Source organism: Eutrigla gurnardus (assembly GCF_963514095.1).
Source record: "Eutrigla gurnardus genome assembly, chromosome: 19".
Classification (NCBI taxonomy): Eukaryota; Metazoa; Chordata; class Actinopteri; order Perciformes; family Triglidae; genus Eutrigla; species Eutrigla gurnardus.
In genome coordinates, this window is record NC_139930.1 from 13,437,039 (window position 1) to 13,447,524 (window position 10,486).

General features: G+C 40.5%; 1 protein-coding gene across 1 annotated transcript in view; it reads right to left on the bottom strand.

Moving 5' to 3' along the window:
• ggcx (gamma-glutamyl carboxylase) overlaps positions 1–10,486 on the bottom strand; it is a 198,885-nt gene that overhangs the window by 88,467 nt on the left and 99,932 nt on the right. The window lies entirely within an intron of this gene.

A 10,486-nucleotide genomic window follows, 5' to 3' on the forward strand; every position in this document is an offset into this window, starting at 1 on the left:
GTATTATTGCTTTTTTTTGTTTTGGGTTTGGAGATCTACCTGCAATTTTACACCTTTGAAGAGATCTGAACTGTTTATAATAATAATAATAATAATAATAATAATAATAATAATAATAATAATAATAATGTAACTTATTTCTGACACTGCAGCCAAAAACAGGTGAAAACAGGTGTTTGATAAAACATATTGTATATTTATACATATTATTTTATTTATTTAGTGCTTTTAAACATCAGTCCACATACACACCCTATGCATTGTGAGTTACTGCCATGTAATTTAACGTTTGCACACAGCACCCATCGGGCCGAGGCTATTCATAAATTCCTGACCGATTTCCCATTTATCGACTTCCCAGAAAACACACGTATCTCCCTGTCACCGCTGATTTACGCGGTGCTGATCCCATTCAGCTCATTGGCCTGCTGACCATGTGACGGCGCGGGGCCTGTCGCACCTATATGTCCGGGGCTCGTGTCTGCGGCCGCACGGACTGATGTGACCGCTGGTGGCTGCGTTATTAATGGAGCAGAAGAGTTATATCACCCTGAGGAAATACAGCCAACTGCCCGAGATTGAGCAGCTGTGGAGGCATAAACCAAACGCTGAAAACCAATCATCCACACGTCCCGGCGTATGCAGCAGCAACAAATTTAGTCTCGGGGCTGTTAGGCTGTGTTGGAGTTATGTTTTGCCTATTTGTAGTGGGACTATAGTGAGAGCTGCACCGTTTGTCCACAAGGCTTTCCTTGCTTCAGTTGCATTGGCCCCGTTTACTTGTCTGTCTCTACTTATACATCATCGGAACAACAGCAAAGTTGGGAAGGACGAGTTAGAGCACACACACACACACACACACACACACACACACACACACACACACACACACACACACACACACACACACACACACACACACACACACACACACACACACACACACACGTATGTATGTATGTATGAATGATAAAGGAGTCGTGAGATCGTCGCTGTCCGCGGTGCTGAAAGTCAGTTTATCATGAACTAACTTCAGCACCGTGGACAGCTCCACTCGCTCATTGATCACTACTAACCCTTTAATAAAACAAGCCCTCTGCACAGGATCGCAATGCGCACTTACTCCTGATTGGCTGGGTCCACACACCACGTGCACCCCCCCCCCCCCCCCCCCCCACCACCTTCCCAGCCTTCTCTTCTCTGTGTGTGGAGTCGAGTGAATGAAGACAGCCTGCATGAATTCAAACCACGTATCTTCAGCAGGATGGACTCGGTAGCCTATCCGGAGCACATGTTATTATTGTGTGCGACACAGACAGAGGGAAGAGCGCTGGGGGATTTTCATTTAAGAGCAAGCTCTCTTTCTTTCTGTAGGGTGTAAACGTCAAGGCATGCACCCCATTTATGTTGTTATTTATTTGTGTAACAATCCCTTTCCCTCATTTATGTAATGAGTTTCCCCCCAGTAGACAGGCAGTATGTCTGTCTGTCTGTCTATAGAATTAACTTTTTTCAGCCATATAACTTACAATTCAGCATCACATCTTGCCTTTCCAACATGAACGCAAATTATCACAAAAGCATGGCAAAATAGCTAATACTCTACTATTAAGCTTATTTTAAATTAGTTGGATGGTTTCTAAAAATAAAAATCCTGGAGTTAAGTTTCTCATATAGAATCCTAAAAGCTGCTGAGTCATAGATTTATGACCAAGACACTATAATTAGTGAAAGTGCATTCATATAAGTCATATACGTATTATTCATTCATGTTCTGTTAGTGTCTGTAGAACTGCTTATTGCTCCCCCTAGTGGTGGAAGCGGTGACTGTGGAGAATGACATGTCTCACGGAAGCTGTGGAGAATCATTTTCTAAAGAGGTGCTGGCTCACAAAGGGCAGGCAACTTGTGTTAATTGATCCACAAACTGAAATGTTTGTACATCTGCCCTTTTCAAAATAAAACCACATTTCATCCAGATGACATGTACACAGGAGACAGGTAGGTCAATATAGGCCTCCAACACCCACACATTAGCTATTCTCAGAACTAGAAATCCTCAATCATAAGTAAAAATTACAGTAAAGTAAAGAAATATTTGGACGCATATATTTAGATATACTGTAATAAGTTGATAGGAGAATTCAATAATGCATCCAAATCAAGTTATCATACAAAAACTAAATAAAAATATATAAATAGAAACACTTCTTTTGTTGAGAATCATAAAGATTAAAATTGATTGTTTTTACTGATTCCAATTGAGTATCTTATGTACACATAGCAGTAGATCTTAGCAGCCTTTTAAATAATCAAATAAACCCCGTAAGATGAAGTGTGGTGTTAAAAACGATTGTTAGGCTCATAAATAAAAAAGTTTTTGTTGGAGTTTTGAGCTTCTGCTGCCCTTGTGGTGTACCTTGAAAGGGACACATAATGCTGCCTCACACAATTACAGAGTCAGCACCACTTTACTCTCCACCTTCGTGTGTTTACCTACTGGACTGTGTTTTGATCATTCTGACAAGAAGGTAGAATAACAAAGAGCGGGTCAAGTAGCAAAGTGCCTGCTTAGGTTGACAGAAAACAGCCACTCAGATGCTTAGCAGACATTTCCAGTTTCCTTTGGGTGAAGGTACTGGTCCATTAAGACCGAGAACATCAAGAACACCCTTGACCTCGATAGTTTCTTCTTGAGGATTGTGATGTTCTTTGCCAACTTTTCTGTCACCTTTATATAAAAGAAACTACTTTTTCAATAAAACCTGGGGTCCTTTCTGGTGTGGTAGACCCCGGCCTGCACCTGGGGTCCTTTCTGGTGTGGTAGACCCCGGCCTGTACCTGGGGTCCTTTCTGGTGTGGTAGACCCCGGCCTGTACCTGGGGTCCTGTCTGGTGTGGTAGACCCCAGCCTGCACCTGGGGTCCTTTCTGGTGTGGTAGACCCCGGCCTGTACCTGGGGTCCTGTCTGGTGTGGTAGACCCCGGCCTGCACCTGGGGTCCTGTCTGGTGTGGTAGACCCCGGCCTGCACCTGGGGTCCTGTCTGGTGTGGTAGACCCCGGCCTGCACCTGGGGTCCTGTCTGGTGTGGTAGACCCCGGCCTGCACCTGGGGTCCTTTCTGGTGTGGTAGACCCCGGCCTGCACCTGGGGTCCTGTCTGGTGTGGTAGACAGCACCCCGGCCTGCACCTGGGGTCCTGTCTGGTGTGGTAGACCCCGGCCTGCACCTGGGGTCCTGTCTGGTGTGGTAGACCATGGCCTGCACCTGGGGTCCTGTCTGGTGTAGTAGACCCCGGCCTGCACCTGGGGTCCTGTCTGGTGTGGTAGACCCCGGCCTGCACCTGGGGTCCTGTCTGGCATGGTAGACCCCGGCCTGCACCTGCACTGTGTGACTGTATGTGTGAAAAGCGCTTTACTTACTTACTTCTATATAACAACATTCAACAATCATACCTGAGGCAGTCTTGCACCTGTACCTCAGATGTATTGTTATCAATATGTGCTCTGAAAGTTATCAATATGTATTTACACCAATGTCACTGTGACAAATTCCTGTACATTTATTATTAGAACAAACTTTGGTTGTTCGAAGAACATTGATCGCTTTTCCCCCCACGATGAGGAGCCGAGATTGTTTTTGTTTTGTTATGTGCAGCTTTCATTTTGCTTCAGGACTTCTTTTTTAATAACGTCAAGGCCTCGGGTGAGTCCGACACCACAGATGAGAAAGATCAGAGCAATGATTGAGATCAAGAATCTAAATGAGGAAAACAAACCTTGTGGTTTGACAACTGGACTCCACTTATCCAACTGTGTGCGTTGACACTTTTTAAAAAACAGTAACAGTTGCTTGAATTAATTCAAATTTGTTAATTCATTAGTATAGTTGTTGTGTTTTCTATCCATTTTGGTGGGTTTGGAAAGAATCTGTCTATGTCTATCCTATTTATATCTTGATGTGAGGGATTAGCAGATAAAACACTCATAAGTTGTGTAGAGTGATAGTGTGTGGTTGCCAAAACTTTAATGGAGAGCTGATAAATTACTATTCCTGAATCAGTCTATTTTCTGCACCTACATTAGAGAGCAGCTCACTAATCATGCACACATCACTTATGCAATCTCGCACCCTGTTTTAATTCCATTCATGGCCGTTTTCTGCATGTTTGCTCTCCTACCTTTTTTGACTATTTCTATCATTTTCCAATAAACAAAAAGCCCCTCAAAAAGACTTTTGTTAAGTCATTGTCCGACATATTTGAATGTTAAAGGTGTTAAAACAAAAGCAAACCTACCAACACAGTGTGGTATTGGTCAGTGGTGTGGCCGTCACAAACCAATAACAGGAATTATTTATATTTGTCCAAGAAATAGAAAGACTTTTGTCAAGCAAATAAATAATTTTGCATTGTTGGAATGGAAACTATACGTTTTTTTCGAATCTTCAAAGCAACCACAACATCACATTATCAAATGGTGTGAGATGTAGCATATGCCTGTCTCTACCAGGTTTCCAAATCAAATTTAAATACATTTTGATATTGCACATTATTGCAAATAACATGCAGCATACAAAGTATGTTCTAAAACAATAAAATACTACAAATTCTAAAAAAAAAGCTGTGAACCAAAGTCAGCCGCTCGTGGCAGCAGAAGATTGTTGCAGCCTTGTGACCCACCTGTGGGGTGAAGTAAGTAAAATACATCGCCCCAGAAATTATTTAAAGAAATAAATAATGGACGGGGTAGCAAATACAGCAATGAAAAGTTAACAAGACACAAAACGGCTTAAATAGATATGAAATAAACCGATATAAGAAAATACTCTCAAGTCCTCCTGGAGGTTAGTACATGTTATTGTGAAATTGCATTTTTAGATGCATCCTCCCATTCTCTCACCTTTCACCAAAAATCCAATGTCACCTGCCTCCAGTGTCCTGGGAATTAATTGCACATGATTTATTTAGCTTTGAGTCATATGGACACTGGATACCTGACTTGAGTGAGAAACCAGCCAGTAGCATTCTGCACCTGTTCTCAGTTGAATTCCTTCTCTAATGTACCTGATACCTGAATCCAGAGGGCTTTAAGGCACCGTACACCCGACAGAAGGGCCATTTGAGTTGAGCTGGAGATTTACTGGCACTCCGGTATAAGTGTCACACTCAAGGGCACGATGGCGAGAAATACAACATGGGATTTCGACTCCCAGGTTTCCAGTTTATATTGATGAGCAGAGTGATATATTGCTGCTGTGCTGGTCCATTTGAAAAGTTGTCGTTTGTAATATGGAGAATGAGGCAACGAGCCTGTATGCATACGTAGGAACTCACAGCTGAATGTGTCTGTCTTGTTACTTCAGCTTCATGTATTTTATGGTCAGACGACTGAGGGTGACTGGATCGTATAAACTGAGAAAGTGTGTTCGCTGTCACACCGACATGTCCGACTACTTCACGGAAACACATTTGACATTATTCAGTGTTGTTATTATTTACATCAATACTTGCAAAATGTTTTTATTAAACTTGTTTCGCCTGTTTCCTGTCACTGGGGATTAAAAACATTGATCCGTGGTGACTTTGAGGACACATTTTACAAGCTCTGCACGTCTTTTCTTTTGATTTTGTGTGTGTACGTTTGTGTTTGACAAAGTTAGCTGCTATATTCACTGCTTTGAGCACAGCTACACTGGTGATTGTTAACATCTGACATCAACAACATCTTTTCTATCTAAAATGAAATAAAATGAGTATGTTTGCAGTCAAGAGCGACATAAAACTGTGAAATTAAACTTTTCCAGGCATGCTATGTCGGATTTTGCGCCTTACAGTAAGACTGCATGCTTTGTGCTGAAGTAATTGGCTCTGAACATGAACAAAGAGTGAGAGCGTTATCAATCTTCTCATCTACTTCCCATAATGTCCAATTTTTACGTTACATTTCTATCTTTCCAGATAGATTCAAAAAGACGGAATGAGTTTTTGGTTTAATATTCTTGTGGCAGATAATGCGGCTTAAGTGTTTCACTTGTGTGCGCTTTAATTCACACAAGTTAATCAGCCATGGTGATTTCTCCTTGAGGGAAAACTTGAAAATACAGTTTTATCCACTTATAAAAAAAAAGTTTAAAAAAAGAACATTTCTGTAAGAGTTTGAGAGATTAAGTCAAAACTTTTCCATTTGAGCCTAAACTACCTTTGAAAAGTCTTGATTCCTGTCGTAGAAGGCACACTAATTTTTTTTGGAAATATTCAGTAAAAGGTAGAGGAGTTGTAAAAGCATCAGTTCGTATAGGTCACCCTGTCTGGAACTACAGTTCACATTCAGATAATGAGAATCTAGTGAGTGTGTGTCTGAACCTGAAAAGCTCCTTGTAAAGTTAAACCTTTGAGCCATTCATTATTCATCGTGATCAAGCGTTGCCATGACTCTCTGTCTACTTGGGAGGACCTTTCGAGTTTGGCACGACTCCTTTTGAGTGTCCGTTTCTGCTGCCAAGTGTTTGTGTGACGGCCTGAAAAAAAAAGAAAAAAAAAAAAGAAGAGGTGCATGCTGAGAACACCAACTGTCCTGCTGCCACCTCATGGCAAATTTAAAGTCAATGCAAGAGACTCTGGGAGTGACAGAGGGGTGATGTTTTTTGGCAAGCTTTGATAACACGCTTCACTGAGATTAGTCACGGCAAGAAATGTGTTCATGTAGAACTTTGTCAGCTGGATTTCTAATGGAAAACAAAACAACACATACAAGTCATTTCATTAAATATTAAAATATCAAGTTTGGCTTGGTTGGGCTTAACTGTAATAATTATTTATTTCATATTCTAAAAAGCCTTTTCAAGGTATTAAGTTTTACTAAATTGTGTGTTACATATGAATACCATCATTGCCATGGATACAAATGTCTGCAGACACTGTGTATAAGGCAAGACTATAAAAGGATAAGGGTAAATGCCATTTAACAGCTCCCAGGGGGATGCTGAAGTGACATTTAATATTTGTCATGTCTATCTCCAGGAAGAAGTTTATGAAAGAGTTTAATAGGCTTACTTCAATAAAAGCATATTCCAGAGATAAATGTTACATTTCCATTAAACTTGGGGCTCAAAACAGATAGGCCACTCCAGCTTTAGCTGCTCTGTAAGGCTGTACACAAAATATTAATAAATAATTGTATTATTATGGTGCTTTGTGCGAAATGGTAACATCAATCTAATGAAACAACAATGTTTACAGTTTGCTAATTATATCTAACATTAGCCATCATTTTGTTATTGCAGACCAAATAAGGCCGTAGCAACAATGTTTGGTTTAAAAAAAAAAAAGGTTTTTCAAGCTGAAATTTATTGGAATATTTAAAAAGTGCTTTTTCTTTTTTCTAAAGTTACATAGTTTTGCTTTAAAGTGAGGGGCTCTATCAAAACAAAACTCAATTCCAACGCCAGCAACTAAATGAAAACACAGCAAATGGTGCATGTGGGCATAGTGGTGCTAAAAAATATACTACTTCATGCTGCCAACACAAAAACTTGCATTTTATTTTGAAAGTTGGTTCCAACAGATTCCAACAGTAGAAGTTGTATCACTCTACCACCAAAACCTGATGAACCAGCAACTGAAGAACTTTACACAGCTATAAGTATAAATCATTTCTTATCTTTTCTGTTTTGTGATAGTGTGAAAACAAGGTCTCTGTCCCCATCTAGTGAATTAATTGTGGTACTGCACTCATGCTTAAGGCATTGAGCTTCATTACAGGCCTGGGGTCTCGTTTATAAAACAGTGCATAGGATCCACATTAAATGTATCCGTACGTTGTAAGGAGGAAATGTATGCACGGCAAAAAGTATTTGTTTTTTAAAAACCCTTGCATATGCCTCCTAGTGCGCTATTTATTTTCATAAATCCAAAATCAACTAGGAGTATGTGCACATGAATCAGCCTCATGTCCCAACCTTCACGGTGACTCACTTCAACTTCCAAGACGGAAACCAAGAAAACAAATATGTCTGACATTAAAATCCATATAAGCGTGAGGTGGTCTCTTACCAGCCGTTCCATCCTTATTCTTAAAAGTAACAATGCATCCACCAGGCAGCATTTATCATCATCATCATCATTATTTATATTCTGCAACGTGTACGTTTACAGCAATTAGCCTGAACCAAACAAAATGTTCGTAACAATCAGTGGCGTCCCCCAGCCTGGAATCATAGTGAAGTTTGATGAGTGAACGATTTATTCCTTTCAGTTTTGTGATGGTAAATTCGGCCCGGCAATAGGACTGATATGGAGTGTAATGACTGTGCTACAGCTGTCACTTGATTTCCAGACTCCTACGTGCAGGTGGTGAAAATGTGTTGAAGTGAAGTGACTGGAGAAAGAGTGTGTGGAGCACCGGAGACGCAGTCTGTCACATTGGATACTGTCTCCAGTTTGTCAAGTATTTGTCCCAATAAATGAATAAATAAAAAGGTGCATTCACTGCAGTAGTACTTACGATAAAACTTGACGTTCTCTTCTGCAGCCCTGCTATTTGGTGTCTTGGATTTCTACAACCGATGATGATGGTCGTCGTCCTGCCCTCAGGATACAGACAGCCCTGATGAAATATTGAGTAGAATTTGATTAGAGATTTGGTTTCTGTCTTTTTCTTACAATTGAAGGGTACTTATGGAATAATTATGGCTCACAAGGACAAGTAACACTGCTGGTTTGAAAGTGAAACAAAAGTGGATCTATAAGTAAAAATAAAATAAAAAAACAGCCAAAAACTGTTGTATTTAGATGTAATTATTATCAATAATGACATTCCATTAAAACTTTTATCCAAATGGCTAATTTGAAGATTCAGCCTGAACATGCCTCGACTGCCATATTCGCATCATATGTCATTCAGGTGTTGCAATATGGTGTGTTTGGAGTTTTGGGGCTGCCACTGCAACACTAGAAGGCAATATTCACTCTAAAAGTGTACAGTTTTGTGAGGCAGAAATTAAATCTTTCATTAATGCTGCTATCTAAATTCATCCCGGATGCTTCCCCTCCTACATCGACCTCTTTATGACACTGTCACGCACTAGGCTTCAGTCACTACCTGGCTGATGGAAGCTTTAAAGAGAAGAGCACACGCATCTCTGTTTCTCACAGTGTGTGGCCTGACAAACAGACTCCCAGCTGCTAAAAATAACTTAAGTTCAACTGATTTGAACAGCTGGTCTTTGTGTACCTCCTTGTTTCTGAAGAGATCCAGATCTTTGTTAAATGTGCAGTCTTAAGGAGTTTGATACCAGCATTAGCAGGCAGCTTAAAAACGTATCTCATCAGGGCTTTTTGGTCTTTAAAAAAATATTGTAAAATATGGTGGTTGAGATCTTTCATATGATGTTACAGTTTCCCCAACTGAGAATTGAGCTCGTCTCTCTTGTGATCCAATTTCAGGCTTTTCCATTTCCTCTCTGTTTTCAGTGCCTATAAAAGCAATCATCCTTCTCCCCTGCCTTTGGCAGGTGCAGCGTAGCGCCCGTTTCCATTTAAAGTCAATGTCTGCTCTCACTCTTCTCTCCTCAAACACAATGAAGCTCCGAAATGTCTATCTTTCCACTGTGATCTCAGCTAATTTATTCTCTTCCTTGCTTCCCTCACTCTGACCTATAAGACGCCTTCGGGAATTCTACCGACACAGCACTTTGTAGCATTGTTTACACAGGGGTACGAGAATGAGATTAGTGACTAAAAGACAACACACAATGACACAATGTTGTCTCCTTAAGACAGATCATAAATTTAAAAGTGAATGGTTTTACAATCTAAAACTCCACCTGCACAAAGAAACTATTTGAGGACTAAAACTACTGATTGACATTTTTGTTTTGAGCGAAATACTTGAATAACTATTGGATGAATTGCCATGAAATCTGATGCAGACATTCATGACACCCGGAGGATGAAGACTGAACCCACCGACTTTTCTTCTACCAATCACAAGGTTGGCATTTGCAGTTTTGAGAGAAATTTCTCAGCAAAGATTGGATGGACTGCTCTGAGATTGAGTACTACTTTAATTATATATCAGGAGTTTATCATTGTCACTTAATTCATTTAAATGTTTTGACTGCACTAGTCCGAACCGGGAAACAACACCAGTGTTGACTCATTATTCCTATGAGTGTGTGGAGTGCAGTCGCGTTTGTGCAGCATCAGCCAATTTGATTTGAATATGGGTTACTTTTGTGTATAAATTGAGACAGATGATATCTAAAAATTGCTCATAATGCCTGTTTTCACGCAGTGTCAGCCACTTGTGTCAAGCTGTTAATATATAGCTCTCTGGCAGTTGCAACGAGCTCGTCTCCTGCAGAAAAAGGTCACAGTGACAGGGGTTTTAAGAAGTTTCCGTCTGCCTAGAGCGTATTGTCATCCGAAGCCGTCACCTAACAATACAGGACGGCAGTCACCAACACCTTCCTGGAGGTCAGCTGTGAG